This window comes from Macaca mulatta, chromosome 9 (genome assembly GCF_049350105.2).
Source record: "Macaca mulatta isolate MMU2019108-1 chromosome 9, T2T-MMU8v2.0, whole genome shotgun sequence".
NCBI lineage: Eukaryota > Metazoa > Chordata > Mammalia > Primates > Cercopithecidae > Macaca > Macaca mulatta.
The window spans coordinates 142,827,297-142,847,951 of NC_133414.1; the positions used below are offsets into that span (position 1 = coordinate 142,827,297).

A 20,655-nucleotide genomic window follows, 5' to 3' on the forward strand; every position below is an offset into this window, starting at 1 on the left:
AGATTTGGACCTGCTAAGCCTTGGGGATGGTGGAAACGGTTCCCCCCCGCCCCAGTGCTTTCCAGAGTGCCCCCTTGGCAGGACAGAGCTGGGTCCCCTTCATAGTGGAGGGGATCGGGTGCACAGAAGGAATGCCGACCAGAGGAACGTGATAGTTTCCAGGTTACTCTACTTGCGTGTGGGCTCTCTAGACAGGCTGGGAGGGGAATCCACCCACTTCAACTAAATTCTTGGAATGGCTGAAAGCAGCTTTCAAAAATTGGGATTATCCAACCCAAAGTAAAATGAAAATGGAATGATTTTAAAACTTAAGCCCATCATGTGCCAGTCTGCAGACACACCCCATGAATTGCTGCAGACACACCCCAGGAATTGCTGCAGGCACACCCCAGGAATTGCCGCAGACACACCCCGTGGATTGCTGCAGGCACACCCCATGAATTTCTGCAGGCACACCCCAGGAATTGCTGCAGACACACCCCAGGAATTGCTGCAGGCACACCCCAGGAATTGCGAAGTGCGCCCCCCTCTGCCTCATAGGAGCTCTCGTCATGGGATGAGGGCAGGGCCCCAGGGTTGGGGAGGAAGTTCAGGTGCCTCTTCCAGCCATCTGCACCCTGCCCAGCCACCCCTGGCTGCTTCCCTCAGCACGTCAGTGTAGCCTCCCTCAGTCTCTCAGTTGTGATTTTCTAGCACTGAAGTCCTTTGGGTGAGCAGACGCTGCTGGCCCTGATGGCATCCTGAGTTGAAAGGGGGACAGTGTGTCCGTCCCCTCTGCTGGCAGTGGGCAGAGGGCTGAGCCCCCAATGACTGCCCTGTGAGTGTAGTTGGGAGGGTCTGTGAGAGGGGGAGGGCTGTGGGCCTGAGAACTTGGGGTTTGCTGTGGGGACTGAGGGCCCCAAAGCTGAGACACCTACTTGTGCTGAGCCACCAAGCAGAGGCCAAACTTGTTCAGGAGTGAGGCTGCCCTTGGAGGTGCAGGGCACGTGTCCCAGCTGGGGAATCCCACTCTGGGAGAGGCAGAGCCAGGGCGGGTCTGCTGAGGGGAGTGTGAGCAGTGGAGATTCCCTGCCTCTTGCTCCTGATAATTGAGAAGGACAAATAAGAGGACATGAAGGGTGAGAGGGGTGAGGTGAGGACAAGGGACATGAAGGGGACAGAGGAGGCAGGAAGCAGACAGGACCTAATGGAGGCTGGAGGATGTGCCAGGACATCCACCCTATAAGGAGCCACCCACAGGCTCCTGCACCATCCCCCAGCTGACGTCCCCAGAGGCCTTCAACACTCCACTGTCTCCTGTGATGAGCGCCCCGCACCTTCTTGGGGACATTTGAGTTCTTAGGAGCAGGTGGCCCTGCCACCCTGGCTGGCCTCATTTCCCAACGCCCCACACCCACACTGGGCTGCAGCTCTGGGGCCGCTCCTGCTGGCAGGGCCCCTCTCCTGGCCCTCTCTCACAGCATGCCTCTCTCCTGTCCCCCTGCTCCCTGCCCTCTTCTGACTCCCTCTTGGCTTCATCTCTTCAGACTGGTGGGTTCTCTCTCCTGTGTCCTAAGGTCTGTCGCCTGCCCTGGGCTTTTCTCACAGGGGGACTGTCTGCAGGACACAGCAAAGGAGTCCAAGGCCCCCGCACACAGGACACCCCTGCTCCCGGCTCCTTCAGGCACAGAGGATCCCAGCCATGGGAGAGGACTCTGGGAAGGGGCTGTACCACGTGGGGAGCTTGCCAAGACTTCCTTGGGAGCACAGGCCTGCAGGCACCTCTTGCCAACCACAATACCCCTCTCCAGCTGTGGCACAGACCTCCCCCTGCAGATGCCCGTGAATTTGCACAGAACTTGCAGCTGTTGGAGAAGGTGTGACTGAGCAACGTTCTTCCATACTAAATCTTCCTTAATGCTCTTAAATTTAAATCTGTATAGTTGGAGAAGGGGTCTGAATGAAGCATGATATCAGTTCTTTATCTGGTCAACTGGATGGATACTGAGTAATGAAAATTCAGATTTATTTTAATAATTTATTGGTAATAGTTTCATATTTCTTAATTATAATTTCTATTTTGTGTTCCAATGTTAATAGATATTTGACTATCTTGAAAAAATAGTGTTGCAATGCATTAAATAATTATACTTTTTGAAATTTTATATTTATTTTAATTTCTGATAAATTTTCAAGTTTTTTTGAATGCCAGTGAATTTTATTTTTAATTCTGTATAATATTACTGTCAAATATACAAGTTCTAAAGAAAAATGCAAGCTCTAAAGTGCTCCTTAATTACCTAATAATTAGACATTTTGCTGAAATGAAAGCAAACAAAATGGTTTGATAGCTTCTGTTTTATGGAATTTGTGTCTTCATTTTATTACTCAGATTTCACCAGGCAATCAGCACAGAATTCAGACACATGCAATGATGATTAATTTTATCATCTTTGATATTTTGCCAACTGTCAGTGCTATCCAGATAATAGATTCACACGTGGTTTTCAATGCTGTCCTGTGAAGTATATTTGCTAGGGTCAGAAGATGAACGTATTATATTAGCAATTTTTTAGCCTGACTTTTACCTTCTAAGCACTTGGAATATGGTTTACGGCCTCTGCTTGCCCTGCTGACCTGCACCCAGCAGCCTTGCATAGCAACGACCAGCCTATCTCTTTGTCTCACTGGATAAGCTGGGAGCCCTCTAGGACAGTCTGTGCACTCAGACCTGCAACCTCATGGGCCGACACAGCATCCCGACTGCAGCCATGCTCCGGATGCATGTGGAGTAAGCTGTGCCCTTTAGGCCCCTTGCACACCTTGCCTCCTCTTCCCCAGGGCACGTCAGCTGCAGTCACAGTGGGCTGACTCGCCGTGGATGCCACATGGTCCCTTGTGGTGAGTCCTGTGGGATTTACTGGGTTTCAGAGCTGATGGAGAGTGTTAAGTCTAATTACAGATCTGCTCCCTGAGCCACACTAATCCCTGGCAACTGCTTTCTTCCTCAGGTGATTGACATTGAGAAGCCCCATGCACAGCAATTATTAACTATGCAACACGAAGCCGTGCTGAGTTGAGACAGAATGACCAGTTACATGGCAGGGGCTGCTGAGATGAAGAAAGGGAATTTCCCTGGATTTCAAAACAGGACTTCAGAACTCCAAACCCGTTTTCAAAGATGCATTGTCCTTGGTCGGAAACAGAAGAGAAAAGCCCTCTGAGTTTATCCTAAACAACCGTGGAGTGGGAAGACAGGATCAAGGCAGGTAGGGAGGTGTCACAGATACTCGGAGAACATGTACTTTCCAAACATGCTTTGTCATCTCTCTGGCTTCCTCTCCTCCATACCCACTTCCTTTCCATATGTGGCCAGATGCTGGCAGAGTCCCACTGCCATTCAGCCTTCCTTGGGGGGCCACAGCAAAGCAGTTTTAGCAAAGCGCTGGCACCAAAGGCTTCCTGGTTTGTCAGGGGTATAGGGGAACCTTCATTCTTTCAAAGGCATCAACAATCTCTAGTGAGATGTGAGGCTGGGATTCTTCCTGGGACCTCTGGATAAAAAGGAAAGTTCAGAGAAGCCCTGTAGGACCATCCAGGGCCTTGGTAGAGAATGTAGCACCAGTCCCTGTGCTCAGCCCACACAGCAGATGCTGACAGTGAAGCCCAGGGTGCTCCAGGTACCTGCAGAGCCACAGGAGCCTGGTTAAGATACTCTTGTGGGTCCTTAGAGGATGGCCTAGGCTGAAAAGATGAACAGGCTCGTGGAAGACATGCTGCTCCGTTTGCCCAACTGAATCTCCTGCTCCTTGTCCTTCTTAGTTCTGTGCCAGGGACCAAGCTCCTCTGCCCTCTTGCCCCAGGCTGGCTCTTCCCAGTGGAGACCACAGCAGGAGATCAGAGGTGGCAGAATGAGAGGTCAGGCAGGTGCCTTGGTAAATGCCGCTTGTGGTCATTTCAGTCCTGCTGCAGAGCAGCGGAGGGAAGGTGGGAAAGTCCCAGTGTGAGGCCTGGGGGGTAGGCAGAAGGGTACAGCCTGCTCCCACCCACCCCCCTGGAGGCAGCCCCTGCGCTAGCAGGTGCCCTGACGTCAGGGTGGCACCTCCTGCAGCTCCTCATTCTCGTCTTTGTTTTCTTCACTCCTGTTTGTGTTTGTGCCATTTCTTGTGTAACCAAGCTTACTCATGAATGTGATGATGGAATTTGTGTTGGTGCATGGTAAATATTATAACTTTAGAACCAGATGCATAAAATACGAGAAATGTATTTATAATGGGGCTTGTGTATTACCATAAGAGTTTCATCAAGGGAAATAGGTTTAAGCATTATCATCAGAAAAAAATGGATTTCCTTTCTCCTTATTTACAGTGCACAGTTCATTGTTTTTGTCTTTCTTTTTTTAAGGCAAGAAATAAAAAGAATCCATGCTGAAAATGTGAAATGAATTCAGATCTGTTCACCTCTAGAGACATTTCTTGGACAAAAGAAAATAAAAAAAGACTTAATTGTCAGAAGATGTCAGCAAAAAAGCACATCGTTATTTAGATCAGGGCTAAGTAAATAAGGAGCTGAATGTGTCCGTGTTTGCTTACAACACGTAGGATCAATTCATATATATTAAGAATTGCGCGTATGGATTGAGCTGATTTGATTAATCGAGTGAGCGCAGTGAAAACTGTCTTACCATAGAGGCTGGTGCTCCGACCTCTGCTGGGCAGATCTGCTCGGGGTCCCCGGGCCATGACCCCGGGCAGCTGTCTCTGGTCAGTCGTTGTCACTGGGTCTAATCTTACCCAAGGAAAAGAAGCTTTTGACAAAATTAGCAAATGCTGAAAGATGAAAAAGTCAAGTCAACTAGGACCCAGCTTGCTAAAATCCGTTCCTGGCTGACCAGCCCTATCCCTTATTACCACTTCCCATGTGGATTCCCAAGGGTTATTTTCATTTAAAGCACACACTTAGTGAGCTAATTTGGGCTCATTGTTTTTTGTCTGTTTGGTCTTGTTTTTTGTTTTTGAGATGGAATCTCACTCTGCCGCCCAGGCTAGAGTGCAGTGGCGTGATCTCGGCTCACTGCAACCTCTGCCTCCTGGGTTCAGGAAGTTCTTTGGGCTCATTGTTTTAACCCGTTTCCCCCAAAACCAACAGAAAGATGGCCCTGGAAAGCTTACTGATTCCAGGTTTACAGAGAAAAGAACAAATGTAGGCAACACAGAGTTTCCTAACAATTCTGCCGATGCAGCCGCTGCTCCCTGGTGTGCATCAGCTGCTCCTGAGGACACTGAGCATCCTCCTCAGAGTTCAGGCACGGGTGAAGGGAGGCCCACTGTCCCTTGAAAAATGTCAGGTTGTAGTTGAGTCCATACTCAGCTTGTTTTTCTACTCCTTTCTAGCCGTCCTCATGTCATCGCTGAGCAGGAAATGTTAGCTAGAACGTTCCAGCCATAACACCGCATTTTATGTCCCTTTGCATAATTCCTTTGGCAAGAAGAAACACTGCCTTTCATTTTATTATACCTAAATGCCTTTTCTTAACAGCTTATTTTCTTGAGCATCTTCATAATTCTTCCAATAGTGGTAACAAATTCCTTGATGGTAGTAGAAATTGCAGCAAGGGGACATAAGCCACGCCATCCTTCTTTTTTCCTATTTTGGCTAATATCAGAAAGGCTGCCATTCTAAAGGGGAGAGAGCAAACACTTTCTAGCTCTGAATCCATCAAAGTATTTCTAAAAGCATCAGAGAATAATTGGGCACTGAGTCTTTGTGATCCCACGTGGGAGACGGGCCCCTGGTCAGGTGTACATGTGAGCCTCTTTGCAACTTGCTTTCTGTACAAGGATCAGCATGGTTAGGTATGGATAAAAAGTTAGCCGAATTTAAGAGCAAAATGCCAGGGCAAAACTTCTTGCAGCCAAAACAACATGGTCCTTGGATGATTAATCCAGTGGCCTGTTGGGAAGAACAGGTACCACAAACACCCAGTTTTTGGTGAGGGGGAGGGTCTGGGCTGCCTTGTGCTTGGACACGGGCACATCTTTGAAGATCAACACCCTGCCTAGGACTTAGCCTGACACCTGTCACTTTTCTCACCAGCATGAGTTCAACAAGCCTCTATGCTTCCTGATGGCCCTCCATCCTGGTGGACACCAGGTCTATGCCCAGCCCAACTGCAGCCAGCACCCACAGGCCAGAGAGCAGCAGCCCTGCCCAGGTACAGAACAACGCTTCGCGCCGAGGGCATGAGAACCGGCACCCCAGGACACAGAGAGAACTCAGGGCACTGTGACTCTTACCTTCCAGGGGTGCCATCTGCCCCCAGGCCCTCCAGACCCATTCCTGCCCTGGGCAGCCACAGATGCACCTGCACGCCCACCTTCCTGTAGGACTGGGCTTGAGACTCCTGTGTCCAGTACAAAGGAAGCACCAAATCAGAGCTTCGATCTTTACGTTTTTGAAATTTCTTTGTTTTGCTTTTTTAAAAAGTTGCATTGGGGATGGTGGCTAAAAGTCTTATCTGACCCTGCATTTATCACAAGTGTGAATTTGCACATTTTGGGGTTTGCTGGGCTTCCTACGAGAAACCCCTGGCATTATGTACTAGGCCCTTGGTGTGGCCACCTGAGGCCACCTTCATGGGAACATACTTTCTAGGTGTCCCTCAGAGAGTGAGGCTTGGCACTGAGTCTGGGGACATGAGGCCAGGAGACCTGCTCCCTGGCATTGATCTTAGAATGTCAAAGCTGGCAGAGGTCTCCTGCCCAGGCAGGGGTCTGGCTCTACTGAGAACCCAGGTGCCCCATCCACCAGATGCCCCAATCCCTTCATCCTGTGGCCCTGAGTGGACACACAGGATCCAACCAAGGTCCTGGTTTATCATGGAATTTTCCTTCCAGGGAAGTAGTGTTGCCACTGCATCTCCCCAAATATTTCTTTGCAAGTAAGAAAGCTACTTGCACTCCAACTCTCAGACAGGTCCTCTTCACCCTGGAGTCATCCAACACTTCATGGTTTTTCCTTCTTCAGCTGCGAACATCACGAGTCCCCAAATAACAAACATTTGCTTCATGGTGATCAGAAGTGATTCTAGCCTTTTCCACTTGCCAACATTGGGAAGATAGCAAACTATTTATAAATCTTTAAAAAATCAACACAATCAGATATGTTTCCACATGACACATGTTAAAATATAGAAGAATGTGGTGAAGGGAAAAGACATTATCCTAAACAGGATCCTGCTCTGTGCAGGCCAATGACCACACTGGTCCTTGGAGGGTGACCTCTTCCACCAGCCCTCAGAGTAGGACAAACCTCTTTGGCTGGGTGTGTCAGCTTCCTGGGCTGCCAGGACCAATGACCGAGCACCAGGTGCCTTAGAACAATGAAAGTTTCTCCTGTCATTCTTTTGGAGTCTGGAAGTCCAAACTTACAATGTCTACAGGACTGCGCTCCCCACGAGGGCTCTAGGGGAGGATGACTCCTCGCCTCTCCCAGCTCCTCATTGTTGCTGGGGTCCTTGGCTTACAGGCTTGTCCCTTCACTTTCTGCCTTTGCTGTCACATGGCGTTTTCCCTGTGTCCTCCTCTCGTCTTCTTATGAATACACACATGATTGGACTTACAGCCTCTTCTAGTTCAGTGTGAGTTCATCTTAATTAATGGCTTCGGAAAAGACCTTCTCAGTTAAAGTTCATATTCTGAGGCGCTAGATGTAAATGGATTTTGGGGGACGCTCTTCCCCCCAGCACATGGGTGATGGATGCAAACAAGCCACAGAAGGTTTACAGGTAACTGGCTTTGACCACTGCACTTCAACGACAACCTGCACAAGGTTTTATGCCAATGTTACCATATTTATGGGTGTCATCAGGTTATCATCAGCTGCTGAGCGAATATGGTGCATGACTAACAGCAGATGTGGGCTATTCTGCTTCAAGAATCAATGCAGCTCTCACAGATTTCTAATTACACGCGAACCACATCAAATACGGTGTGTTCTGCAGCATAGCTTGCTAGAAATTGCCTGGTGATCACTGGGCAGGAATCGTGAATTCCAGCACATTTCCATTCAGCTAAAAAATTCCATCCCTTTACAGAGATGCCCCGCAGGCTCCCTCCAGCACGTGTCTCTTGCACACCTCTCCTGCTCCCATCACATTAAAGTTACATTTCAGAATGAGTAGGGGATGATCAGGAAACAGAATCTGAACCTAGAATTTAAGGAGAGAATAAGGAAGGTGGCAGTTGATCACAGGACTTATGTTCACTGAATTGTATCTTCTCCTTCTAAACATTTTTCCTAAGTGATTCCATCTAATCCCTGGGTCAGTAAACACATAGCAAATGATACCTGGATTGAAAACATGTAGAGGGGATTGGTCACCTGCAGCCATGTTTGACTTTATGTACAGTCTGTGTGGCTGCTTTTGCCACAGGATTGGAGGAAGGCCTCTCGAAGGCAAGACATCAACACTCAGGGCAGACTGGAGGGGCCTGGGCTTCCCCAAGCCATGTGCGGCAACAAAAGGGTATAGAGCCAGCATTTACCTAGTGCCACCTGTGTCAGGCTCTGCACCAGTCAGCTCAGGGCCAGGCCTGTGTGGCCCAAAGGCCATCTTCCCTGGGTGCACTCTAAACTTTCTGTCTACACAGAACCAAAGGGAAGCTGGGCCCAGACTTAGGGCCAGCCATGGTAGGCTCCCATCTCATCCCAAGGGAGATTGGAGGGGTCACCCAGGGCCGGTGAACTAATTGGTTGGGAGGGAAGCAAGGGATCTGGCAGGCCTGGGGCAGGTGCAGCCCTGGAACTCTTTTTCTGTAGCTCTTATGGGGCTTGTTCCAGAAACCCAGATTCTCTGCTGGGAAACATGCTCCTGGGCAGGCCCGGAAATCTTTTCAGAAGGCAGGCCTCGTGTAGAACCCAGGACAATTTGGCCTCACCTGCCCAAATGAGCAAAACCTTCCTAGCAAAAGCAGGTACCCACACATCCCAGAGCTCTGGCTCCCTCCAGGAGGCAGGGACACAGTGGACGGCTCCCAGCAATACCCAGGTGGGAAACCTGCACTTTTACTCTATCAGATCAGCTGAGGTGAGGTGACCCTGGCCCCTCCCTGTTGGGTGGCAGGATCTGCAGGGGGTGCAGCAGGGGTTGGGGGAATCTTCACCTGGAGCGGCTCTCAGTTGGACCATCCAAGAGGAAGGTCAGGGATGCCCTAGCATCCTGGGCTGCAGGGCAGAGGTCTGCAGAGGCTAGCAGGCAAATGTGATGGCCAAGGCTGGGCTCTCTGCAGCCTTCACTCCTGGGGCTGGTGCACACAGCATCATGTGATTACAGCTTTCCATGATGAATTGTGATCTCCAAAGATGATGGCTACGGAATCACTCAATGGTAAAATGCAGATTCCTGGGCCTGCCTGCCCACTGGATTAAAATCTCTCAGAGGGGCAGCATGAAGGGTGTAGCATGGAGCAGCCCTGTGGAGAGCCTGTGCAGGACAATGCTGAGAGTCAGAGTCGGGCTGGCAGTGCTGGCACTGCAGTGCGGCCTCATTCTGCAGGCTTCAGGAGCATCCAAGAGTGTCAGCCTCAGAGAGGACTGTGGGGAGGCCAGGTGGGTGCAGGAACGGCATCCAAAACCGAGGAGCCATGTGTCATTTACACCTGGGAGGTCAGGAGTTGTATCTGGTCTCTCAAATGTGCTTGGAAAGGGGTGGGGACTTAGAATGCTGAAAAGTTTTCTGTCATCACCCTCACATCTTTTAAATTGTAAACTTCTGGTACTTAGAGACTTGGACATTTTTTTCATGCATGCTAAGACCCAGGAGACTGCTCAGTAGGGCAAGTGTGCAAGAGAGAAGCTGCGTGTAGAGCTCAGCTCTTCTCTCCCTGACTGAGAAGCTGAAAGCCCAGCTGTGTGGCTGGATGAAGGTGGGTTTGAATCCAGGAGCTGATGGTGCCTAGCATGTCACCGGATCTCTGCTGTCTTCTGTTTCTTCACGTATGTGATGTGAGCCAGCACAGATGTGTCTGCAGTCACCAGTCTCTTGGTCCTATTAATCCCAGTAATGGTCACATCAGCATCCACGGGCATCAATCCCTGGCCTGCTCCCCTTTCCCCTAACCCACTCCTCCTACCACCAATGCTGGGATGCCCAAGGAAGGTCTTAGTTCATTTCCCGGGGGTCAGGGGGTCCTGGTGGTCTTGCCACATAGCCATGGCTCCTGGACATGGTCTGAAGCCTCCCTTGCCACCCCCAAGAGGGGCCCTCAAGCTGAGATTCCTCTATACGTAGGGCTGGATTTGGTGGCCAGCATCATTGCTGTCTCCACTCCTGTGAGCCAAGCAGGGCTCTGGAGTCGCCACACTTCCCTCCGCCAGGCGGCCGGCACATCTGAGCACTGGAGCTCCTGATTGCCAGTGTGGAAGGTGTAGCCAGTGTGGCTGTGGGGCTCTGCACCTGCAGCGTGGTTCAGTGAGCTAATGGGTACTCTCCTACATGCATGGACACACGCGTGTGCAGATACATGCACACTTCCATACACACACACGAGTGACCTGGGCCGCTGGTTGGAAAGAGTCTAAACACCAGCCATGGGCCCCGTGGTCCTCGGGCTGAGGGTGCCCTGAGAACCCTGCAGTCCCTGAAGCCTAGTTTCCAACTGGCTCCCACCTTCAGGTGGGCTTACAGGGGTCTCCACGGCCACTGGGACAGATTCTGCTTCCTTCCGCTCCCCTTCCAGCTTCTTCAGGTCAATCTGTTGCAGCAGACACAGTCTCAGGGACCTGGAGCCACTTAAATCCCCACAATGAACATCTTCAAGTCCAGTGAAAATGCCCACCCGGGAAATGATTTGTGTCTGTCTTGAACAGTGGGTGTGAAGATCAGAGACTGCGCTACAGGCCTGGAAAACCAGGAGAGCACAAAGTCCCCAGGAGCCTCAGTTTTCTCATCAATAAAATGGGAACAATGCACACCCAAAAGTGTATATTATTCCCTACATGGCCCAAAGCATAGAGGCCAGAATTGGGCTTGCCTCTGGGGCTGCGGTGTCGGTGGTCACCTCGGTGGTCACCCCTGTGGTCACACTGCTTGCTGTCATGGGTGACTCTGCTCCACAGGCACCTGTGGGTTGTGCATTGGGACACAGAGGTGATGGGGCTGTCGTCCTACCATGACAGTCCACTTCCCCTTCCTTCCCCAAGGCATCCACTGGTGGGAGAGCCTTGGGGCTCTCCAGGATCACACTGCTATGGCCAGGCCCCTAGGAGGACAGAGGGCCAGACCACAGCCCCCGGAGGACAGAGCAGCTAATTCTATTATCTTCAAGGCACAAGGCAATCTGCTTCCCCTTATCTCTAGGGGAAAAAAAAGATAAACTTGGCCAAATTATGTTTAATTTTTTTTTAGGATTGCAGACACATTGTCTATGGCTCAATGGCACCAAGAGGTGCTATGTTGGTCACTCCTGCCCTAAACTTGCCTCGGTCTCTCACGCTGCCTTATCCCCCTCGGACGAATTCTTTCCTTCAAGGAGGCGAGAATGGAGACTGCCGCCCTGTACAGATTCGCCGCTGCTCACTTACTTTGAGTGCTGACCATTCGGTCTTCTATTTTCTACAAAGGAGGGTTGTTCTGTTCCCACGACGCAGCAGATTAATAGGAATTTTTTTTAAGTTTTACATTTGAGTGTAAGGGTGATTTTGGGCTTGAAAACAGCATGCTCTTCCCGTTCGTAAGATCCACACGCGTCCCTTAGGTTGAGACGGTCGAAAGTCCTGCCGCGCATGCTGACGGCAGGGAGTACTTTTAGTTTTTACTTATGGGGAATATGACCCCAGCGCTGGATTGAAGCTATTCAATTTCTATGATAAGAAAACATTTGACATAATGAAGGTTAAAGCATGGAAGATAAGGCCGATCACTGCAATTTTTCATCCTGGAATGTAGGCTATGATAGGAAGCTTTGTTCACTCCTTCCAGAAATATCTGGTGGAGAATCAACTGAGGAAGCAAGACGGGCAGCTGCTGATGCGGCCGTTTCCCAGCTCATCACGACAGAGTCAAACGCAGACGCTCTCAAGGGCTGGGGAGTGACCCAGAGTGACCCACGGCGCGTGTCTCATCCAGGCTCTGGCCAGCTTCACTTAAAGTGGTTTTATGCAACCGCCTCCTCCTGGCAGATGCTGCAAGAGTTGCCTAAACCAAGCAGATCGCAGGAACTACCACACAAGAACCATGGCATTGCCTGTGTTATTATTAGAACTAGTGTGTGCATATATGTGCATGTATGTATGTCTATGTGTGTGCATAAATAAGTGATATGTGCATACCTGTGCGATGTGTTCACATGTGCTGATGTGTGTGCATGTGTAGCTGTGTGCACGAGTGTGTGTGCATGTGTGTTTCTGTGTACACAGGTGCATATGTATGTGCATGTGTAGCTGTGTGCATGAGTGTGTGTGTGTGTGCGTGTGTGTTTCTGTGTGACGAGTGCATGTGTGTTTCTGCCTGTGTACATCCCTCCTCCCTATTTCCAGAGGCCCCTGCTTCTGCTCTGGTCTCAGCCAGGGTGATCTCACAAGAATGAAAATCTCTGACTGTCCCTAAGGAACTAAGGTCCGTTAGTGATTTCCCTTGCCTTGGAGATAAAGCAGAATTATTTAGTATAACCCTCCCTGACAATTCACCCCAGGTTGACCCACATCCCTCCATATCCATTTGCCCCACATCTTTGGCCCTTTCTCCTGTCTCCTTAGTACCACCTTTCCTTCTGTCTGGGACCCCGCTCCCCCACCCTTTCTGCCTGGTGCACTCCTACAGTTTCACAGTCCTCAGCTCAGATGCCACTTCCTCCTAGAAGCCTTCCCTGATCTTCCTGATCATGGAACACCGCATCATAAGTGTGCATCCTACCTCAACCCTGTCCTCTGTGGAGCCGGCCACAGCTCTGTCGCCTGCTTCCTGGACGATGCCACCCTGAACTGTGAGTATCTAGAGGGCGGAGAGCGAGGCCGGTGTCGCTCACTGTGATCCAGCACCCAGAACATTGCCAGGCATGTGCATAGGATTCAATGATGACTTGCTGAATGAATGAATGGGTCTGTGAGCCTGTGTTGCACGTTTTCTTTTTTGCCTAGAGTCTATTGTGCTTTAAAATATGCAAGAAATGATGGGTAGCCTCAAATAACTTTCACATAAGGCGACCTACTGCCTAGACTCGTGTCGTAGACAGCTTCTCTCCAATCCTTCCCCTTGGCAAACCCTTTCACAGCCTGCGGGACCTCTTCAAATGCCCCTACAATTGCTCTCCAGCCATGCAGTGCTGTGGAAATTGAAACCCCCTCCCTTCTCTAAGAAGTCTCCATAACTTGACTTTTTTTTAGACATGACTCAGCTGATAATAAAGAAATGATTTTGGTGGGGTGTGTAGCTATCTACAACACAGCAGAAAAACAAACCCCAATAGGGTTGACACAAAGACTAGCATGTTATGTGGCTTAACAGTTAGCAGATACTTACTTAGCAAGACAATTTCTTCAAAGACCCACACAAAATCACGGTATCACTGGCACGTAAGTGGAAAGATCAATAGCGGTGACTATGAGGGGCTTGGTGTGCCAGGGCCCTGCAGGAAGCCATGATTCACTTGCAATGGCAGCTCAGGGAGTGTCAGTGAGGAGACGATGTATGAGAGAGGCTGTAAGGGACAGGGTGGGATCTGGGTGCTAGTATCAGTGTGGTTGTGGTTCCCTGAAGCCGGAGATGGGGCTGGGAGACGGAGATGGAGCTCTTGCTTGAAGCTGGCAGAGAGACCAGCAGGGGGAGGGCTACAGTGAGACGAGATGGGCATTTGGCTCAGGGACACGCTAGCTTGAGACACCCTGCAGGGAACGAGCCAGTGAATCCGATGCCCTGACCTTCCTCTTCTCCCCACTAGGATTCTCCCTGCTGCCCCCCGCCCCTGTGCCTTTGGTTACATCCAGTGGGATCAGAAGGCCTCTGACTGCATTGGCCCATCCACAGGCACAGGGCAGGGCAGATACAGCAGAGAGCGGCTCTAGCTGGGTAAGTGGAAAATGAGTGGCAGACACAGATACTTAGTTCCACATATTGTGTTTGATTCCACTCTTTTAGAAGACTCCAGGCTTTACTCACATTCTTGGAGCATGCATGAAATGAATGCAGATGATCTTTCTCAAGCAGGTTATAAAGCATCTCTGGTTCCCGTTCACACCTGCTCTCTGTGAAACTGGGCACCTCCATCCCAGGGGCATGGATTCCTTTCAAAGCCTCGAGAATCGGGACTCACTCAGGAACCTCGTAACACCCACAGGTGGCCTACGGGGATTTCTTTATCCCCAAAAATAAGTTACACAATAAGCCTCTGTGATGAGATGTCTTCAAGTGCAACCCAACTCACTTTGAGCACAGCGGTATTTCAGCCTCAGCGCCAACTCCATTTTCCATCACAGCGCCATGCAATTCTAAGCTGATTGCAGAGAGCTCACACCATCAATGCCAAATTCCAGCTATCAGTGGAAAGAGACTTGCCTGTCAGCTTTCTCTATGCCTGCAGATAGACAGAGAGCAAGACAGGGAGCTGGGGAAGGGACATCCAGCTCCGTCCCCAGGCTGTGGGTGATGCAGCTCCCGACTCCTCACCAATTAAAAACCAGCTGTCTCTGCCCAGTGACTCTAGGTTTCAGCATTCAGAATGCTGAATTTCCAGCAGGAATATAAGACGTAAATATTCTGATGTGCTTATGCTCCATGGGAGACTTGGAGCTTAGTTTTACTTTGGAATTGGGACATGTCAGGAACCCACCCCTTTTAGCATGAAAAATCCCACCTTGCAGAAGCGGCTGAAGGAGGGCCTGCTGGGGGGCCCACCAGGGTATCTGTGAGGGGGTGCTGGTGAGGGCAAACATCCAAACTTCACATCCAAATGCACAGCAGACTCAGGACTTCTGAGGTCCTTGTGAGCTCGAAGAACCCTTGCACCCTAATACGTAGGCAGATTGATGCCATTTGTGAATTCACATAAGAGTCTCTGCACATAGAAATAAGGCACTTCCAACCAAACAAGCTCTTTTATCTCCTCCATGATCCACAGAGGGAAGATGGGCATCCCCTCGCCAGCGCTGGAGTCTGGACGGTCCTTTTCCCCATGCCTGTTTCCCCATCTGCAGCAAAGCCCGGGTGTCAGTTTATTTGGGCCGCTACAACCAGTACCACAAACTGAGTAGCTAAAAGCAACGAAAACATTCTCTCACAGTTCTGGAGGCCAGACGTTCAAAATTAAGGTGTGGGCAGGGTTGGTTCCTCCCGAAACTCACAGAAGAATCTGTTCCATGCCTCTCCCCTAGTTTCTGGTGGTAGCCGGAGATCCATGAAGTTCCGTGGCTTGTAGACATCGCTGCAGCCATCACATGGCACTGTCCCTGTGTGTCTCTGTGTTCAAATCTCTTCTTATTAGGACAGGCTGCTGGAGTAGGATTCAGGCTGCTGCGTCTCCTGGGAAGCCTCGAGTTCCAAAGGCGGCAGCTTTCCACTTGCTCCTGGGCAATTTCTCCACAAGAGGAAGGCAGGGGGCAGGATGAGAAACAGGCCACAGCCTCTGGGTTCATGTTCAGCAGTGAGGGAGCTCCCAGCAGCAGGAGCCAGGGAAGGCTGCCCTGTCCCGCTCAGCAGGCATGAAGCCTGAGCCCACTGAGCTTCCAGCACCAGGCGGGCCCTGGGGAGGGGACTCTGCCTGCAAGGAGGTGGGCCCTGGGGAGGGGACTCTGCCTGCAAGGAAGAGACCACAGCTCTGGGCCTGTGTGCACCTTGCATGCTGGTGGGCGACTGCACATGAGGGTGCGTTCATGGCTGTTCTTCACATGGACGGATGAGATGAAGAATCAGCCCTCAAATAACCCAAGGATGCCAGCTCGGGCAAGGCACACAGAGAGGAGTGGCAGGCACACAGGCGCCCGTCCACAGGCTGCCTTCTGAAGACACTCTGCTTCCTTCTAAGCCTCACCTTCTTCCCTCCCAGCCTTTGCAGCCCGCCTGACCAGCCCAGCCTCTCTGGCCTGGACACCTGCCTCCTCCACCTGCTACCGGCACCCCCAGTGCCTCTGGTTTACCTGATCCCTGCACTGCAAGTAAATTCTCCCTGAAACTTGTGGATCTCACCACTGCCAGTTGTGACCCTTCACGGACTCCCAACACTCTGAAGATATAGGACCGGGATCAGCACGGCCCCTCTGTGTCTACAGCGACCCCTTCTCTCCTGCCCTCTCCCCATTCATCATGAGACGGCCCCTCCGATGCCAGCCATGTCCTGTTCCTGAGCCACAATCCCTTCTAGCTCTGGCCTTCCTGCAGGCTGTTCCACTGCCTGGAACACACTTCCGCCCTCCTTTCTCCCTAAGCAATTCCCAGTCGTCCTTTGGAGCTGAGTTCAAACTCCCAGCCCCAGACATGGCTTCTGTGCCCGTTACCTAGGCGAGGTCCAGGCAGTGTCTCTCCTCCAGGGACTTAGGTTTCTCCCCTCACCTCCTACCGATCTGGCAATTCAGTGGCTGTTCAGTCACCCGCTGGCTCCCAGATGATTCTTCTCCTGCCCCCCAGCAGCCCCTGAAGCCCCCTGCGCCTAAGGCAGGACAACCATGGGCCAACCCTCCCTGCCGCACAAGCCAGAAATGGTGGGGACAGACTCATCTGCTGAACTCTGATCCAGGCAGAGAGCTGTCACTAGCGATGAAAGACCACTCGTCAGGGCGGAAGAATGTGGAGGCCCCGACAAAACAGTTCCAATTACACATTCATTCATTGATGTTGCCAAATAAACAGGTTGTTGAGAAATGTCACACACACATCAGTGAGCACAAAATATATCTAGAATCTCTTCCGAGGCTGTGGACGCACAGGACAACCTGTTGAGACCTCTGTCAGCACAGTTCTCCCGCGGGCTTGCCAGGACAGCTTCGAAGTTGGAGATCGCCCACTTGTTCCCCACCTGTGCTGCCCTGTGGGGTGCTGTGGGAGCCTGGATCTGACAGCACTGCTCTGGCCAGTGTCCCGGCCGCCAGCGCCTGGGCAGGGAACCCGAAGGAGCCCGAGGCCCCTCCTCTCCTTTCCCCTCCTCCCCGATCCCGGCACGTGGCCTCGGCAGGCAGCTCGGGGAGGCAGTGGTTGCTCTCTGCTGGGCAGCTCTCTGGCTGACTCGCCTGGGTTCTGGTCAGTGCACCCACCTGGGCCACTGCAGGCCGAGGGCTGGGAAGGCTCTGTGGCATTGCCGGCCTGGGGCTTCCCACCCCGTCTGAACTGCCTGGACCCTGCTGTGGCTCTCCCTACAGACTCCGCATGTGAGGCTCCCCAGTTCCCCTTGGAGGGCCGAGTTTGTTCCCAGCCAGGACCCTGAGGCACAGAACTACTGAAGATCTGTGCGGCCTCCCAGTCTGGGACGGGATCTGCCCTCCCAGGCTTGCAGGTTTCAGCAGGGCCCAAGAAGAGTCCTCTCTGCCTGGAGAATGTGATCCTGTCCCAGCACCCCAGAGCCTGTCTTCAGGAGGGAGGGGGGCAGGGAGGGGAGAGAGAAAGGGAACATGCAGCCGTTCATGAACGTCTGTCCCCTAGACAACCTTGTCAGGGCCACCTCCAGAGCCAGCCTCCCTCAGTGAAAGGGATCCCTTGAAAGGGACCTCAGGGAAAGGGTGCCCTCCAGGGAGCCTCAGGAAAAGGCTTCCTCGAACCTCGACTTGCTTCTATCTCCAAGAAATGCATGGACGGGAGTTTCGTTCTCTAAAAGCCAATTTTTAAATATTATAAAAGTTTCCCACCAAATTTCAAAGCTGTCTTTTGTTAGCCTCCAAAAAAAAGAATTATTTGTTATTATCAGGGGGCTGAAGGAAGGGAAGGACAAAGAGTAAGCCTGTAGTTATTTAAAAAGGAAAGAGCTTTCTGCTGAATTGGAAATGGAGATATTCTTTCTGCCCAGCCTTAATTCCAGTTTTGCAGAATGAGAAATAACGAAATTGATTTTTATCTAGATCACTTGGGACACCACGTGCCTGGCAGTTGCTCAATTCATTCCCAGAGCAGAGCGAGCAGGGCTTTTTTGATTTGTTCTTGCTCTCCTGGATATGGCTTTTACTCAGCGAGATAATGCCATGATCTTCTTAAGGCTTCAACAAACCACTTAATTTCTCAATGAATGCATGCCTGGTCCTGCCCCCCGACCACCACGCTCTGGACATTATGATTACATGCAGAAATATAATCACTGAGCCGATGTCTAAATTCACCTCTGATTTCTCAAGTATCCAACTGATTTTATTCTAAGGCTGCGGATGAGCAGAGCTTTGCTGAAGTCAAGAGCTTCAGCCATTCTCTTTGCCCTCACTTTGCTCCTCTCACAAGCCCAGCTCCTGTACATGGCAGGGAGCACAGGTCCGCAAAAGCAAGCCTGTGCTTACTCAGACAAGGCTGCAGTTACTGCATTCTTCCAGGCACACGAGCAGGAGCTGTAATTCTGCTGGCAGTGCCCCTCTTTAGGCCCCTAAACACAATGCTGGGGTCAGAGAGAGTTAGGGGTCAGGAACTTGCAGCCTCCTCCAGAGACAATAGAGATGCACCACCTGCTGGTGCTTTTCCAGGTTGGAGGGTCCCTCTGCTTGCACCTGTTTCTGTTTTCTCTCTTAGGGAGTCCCTGGTCGTGCTCCCTCTGAGCCCAGGGTGCCCTCTTCACTGAGCCGCTCTCCACATCTGTGCTGTTACTGAGGCAAAAGGAAAAGTGAATACGCAATGATGTTTTCAGATCTTTCGAGCACTGCAAGCCTTGAAGTGCTCAGTCTGCACGTGGGGAGAAGTCTGGGTCTGCACGTGGGGAGAAGTCTCGGTCTGTACGTGGGGGGGAGTCTCGGTCTGCACGTGGGGAGAAGTCTCGGTCCGCACGTGGGGGGAAGTCTCGGTCCGCACGTGGGGGGAAGTCTCGGTCCGCACGTGGGGAGAAGACTCGGTCCGTACGTGGGGAGAAGTCTCGGTCCGTACGTGGGGGGGGAGTCTCGGTCCGCACGTGGGGAGAAGTCTCGGTCCGCACGTGGGGGGGAGTCTCGGTCCGCACGTGGGGGGAAGTCTCGGTCCGTACGTGGGGGGGGAGTCTCGGTCCGCACGTGGGGGGGAGTCTCGGTCCGCACGTGGGGGGGAGTCTCGGTCCGCACGTGGGGGGGAGTCTCGGTCCGCACGTGGGGGGGAGTCTCGGTCCGCACGTGGGGGGGAGTCTCGGTCCGCACGTGGGGGGGAGTCTCGGTCCGCACGTGGGGGGGAGTCTCGGTCCGTACGTTGGGGGGAGTCTCGGTCCGTACGTGGGGGGGAGTCTCGGTCCGTACGTGGGGGGGAGTCTCGGTCTGTATGTGGGGAGAAGTCTCAGGCCCCCTGAGCTGACAGCGGTGGGCCCTTCTGACTGGCAAGACTCTGACTCTGAGTCCAAATTCCTCCATGCTGGGTTCCGCTGGGCGATGTGTCCAAGTCCCACCCCCGGTACCTGTGGGTACAACCTGGTTGAGAAGAGAGGTCTTTGCAAAGGGAGTGAAGTTAAGATGTGGCCACACTGGATTAGGGGTTGGTGTCCTTAGGAGGAGAGAGACACACTGGAGAGAACCCAGGAGAGGGGGAGGCAGAGGCTGGGGTGATGCAGCTGCACGCTAAGGAACGCTGAAGATTGCCGGGAGCCAGGGCAGCAGGGCAGCAGGGCAGCAGGGCAGCAGGGCAGCAGGGAAGCGTTCTCTGGTGGAGCCTTCAGAGGACGCAGGGCCCCACTGATGCCCTGATTTCAGCCTTCTGGCCTCCTGCATGGGAGCCGATCCCTTTCTGCTGTCCTGGGCCCCCCGTTTGTAGTGCGCTCCCACAGCAGCCCCAGGACACTGATAGCCAAGCTGTTTCCGCCCTCGGAGAAGGGTTCAGAGCAGCCGAGTTCCTCCGATGAGCCACCTCCAGACCCTACCCCGACTTTTCCGAACCTCAGGTTCCTGGACAGGAGGGATGAGGAGGACGCTGCCCATCCCAGCAAGGGTCCGGTGTGGGAACTGTCCACACTGCACGGACATCCACACCGCCCGCTGGAAGGGGCTGGCAGTGTGTTTGCGGCGTCACATGTTTTGGGATGTTTGCAAAATATCTCTAAGCCGCAATCTGCTGAGTTGTTTCTTTCCACTTTGACCTTCCGTGGGTCCCACTTCCCCTCGGGGTGGAAGCTGTGGCGTGGCTGGGGTCTGGCTATGGGGAGGCTGGGCTGGGCCTCCCTGGGTTTCCATTTAGTGGGCTGCGTTTATTTCTTTCAATGTCACTTCCTGTTGTGGCTGCCATTGCTTGAAATTTTGCCGAGCCAGTCAGAGTCGGAGCCTGATTCAACCCAAGGCTCCCCTCGGTCCGGTTTAGGTCCCCCTGCTGCGGCGGGCGGCCCTTCTCATGCTGAGCAAAGTGCACGTGTCAGGAAGGTGCAGGCGCAGGGCACTCAGCTCAGGGCCTGTGTGACAGGCTGTGTTCAGTAAACGCCAGTGTGCAATTACAGAAGGCACACTCACATACACAGACACCCCACCACACTCAATCCACACACACACTCTCACACACTCACACACAGACACCCCACCACACTCAATCCACACACACACTCTCACACACTCACACAC

At 52.2% G+C, this 20,655-nt stretch overlaps 1 long non-coding RNA gene across 1 annotated transcript; it reads left to right on the forward strand.

Moving 5' to 3' along the window:
- The first annotated feature begins 780 nt into the window (after positions 1-780).
- Positions 781-4,341, forward strand: LOC144331453 (uncharacterized). Its single transcript, XR_013398516.1, has 3 exons — positions 781-1,856; positions 2,821-2,880; positions 2,991-4,341. It is a non-coding gene; the product is annotated as an uncharacterized LOC144331453 (long non-coding RNA).
- The last annotated feature ends 16,314 nt before the right edge of the window (positions 4,342-20,655 follow it).